Source organism: Onthophagus taurus, chromosome 7 (assembly GCF_036711975.1).
Source record: "Onthophagus taurus isolate NC chromosome 7, IU_Otau_3.0, whole genome shotgun sequence".
Lineage (NCBI taxonomy): Eukaryota > Metazoa > Arthropoda > Insecta > Coleoptera > Scarabaeidae > Onthophagus > Onthophagus taurus.
Genome location: NC_091972.1, coordinates 10908187 through 10909412, shown reverse-complemented (window position 1 = coordinate 10909412; position 1226 = coordinate 10908187). Strand labels below are relative to the sequence as shown.

Here is a 1226-nt window from a genome sequence, read left to right as displayed (position 1 = left end):
AAGTTCAACAGATATTGACAAATACATAGATTAAATTAAATTAGCAATAAAATATATTTCTGTAACTTCGAATATTACAAAAACGAAGTATTTATACGTATTGCATTTCTTACCATGCTTCAATACATTTAATAACACTTTTTGTTTGTTTGGAGTGAATTGGAGCGTGTAAGAGAAATGTCGATGCGAATTTAAACCAGTTTAAAGTAATACCAATTACTCCAGTAGCCGTGATCGTCTAGTGGTTAGGACCCTACGTTGTGGCCGTAGTAACCCAGGTTCGAATCCTGGTCACGGCAACAATAAATAAAGATTATTGTACCGGAGAATATCTCTTTTTATATAAATTGATCAAAATCATTTCCGTATCCATCTCGCTTTGAAAAGTAATCATATAATCACTACTTTTAAAAGAGATTTATACTTAACTGAATTAACGGTTAGTTTCTCTTTGACCATTGCAAAGGCGAAGTAATTTTTCCGGTTTCGATTCCGGCGACGGAAACCTAGCGAATGAAATTCCTAGCGGACTTTTGATACAGCCAACAGTAATTTAATGCCAATAAAGGTCCTCTATCCGAAAACGACCCGAGCGGCAGCAACGGTAGCTCCTGATCTAATTATGGGATTTATGGGAGGTCAGCTTCCACCGTTCTCCAGTGACCAAGTCGAACGTGAATTCGTGGACTTCCGACTGGAAATCAATGATTAGCCGATAGCCATTATCTTAATAATATGCGCATATTCTGATCCTTAAATTCATAGAATATAAAGTATTACAAATTAAAACATATTGAATTATTCGAAAAGTACTCTTAATACTTTAAAAGATAGTTTCTCTCGGTAATTCAATAACTGTAATAACTCAAGTCGGTAAAGCACTTGACCTCAAGCCTCCGTTATAGTTTCTTAAAAGCCGAAAATTGATCTTCGACCGAAGCGAGCCGTAAGATTGATAGATCCAATGCGGACCTAATGCACAATCGATCTTCATTGCCAATATCCCATTGACCCAGCTTTTCTTCTGGAGGGTAATTGACACTAATTCGTCTGAATCCGTCATTCGTCTCAAAAAGTTGACCCATTAAATGCTTATCTCGGTAAACCATCTTTTGGATTTATCCCTTGATTACAGTTTTCATATTCACGGAGAAGTAATCAATCCTAGTCGGGACAATGTTTGCGCGTGTATCGCGTGTTGCTTTGAAATCGGAAACCCGTGGGGT

At 37.1% G+C, this 1226-nt stretch overlaps 1 non-coding gene across 1 annotated transcript; it reads left to right on the top strand.

Moving 5' to 3' along the window:
• Positions 1–227: 227 nt before the first annotated feature.
• TRNAH-GUG (transfer RNA histidin (anticodon GUG)) lies at positions 228–299 on the top strand. Its single transcript has one exon. It is a non-coding gene; the product is annotated as a tRNA-His (tRNA).
• The last annotated feature ends 927 nt before the right edge of the window (positions 300–1226 follow it).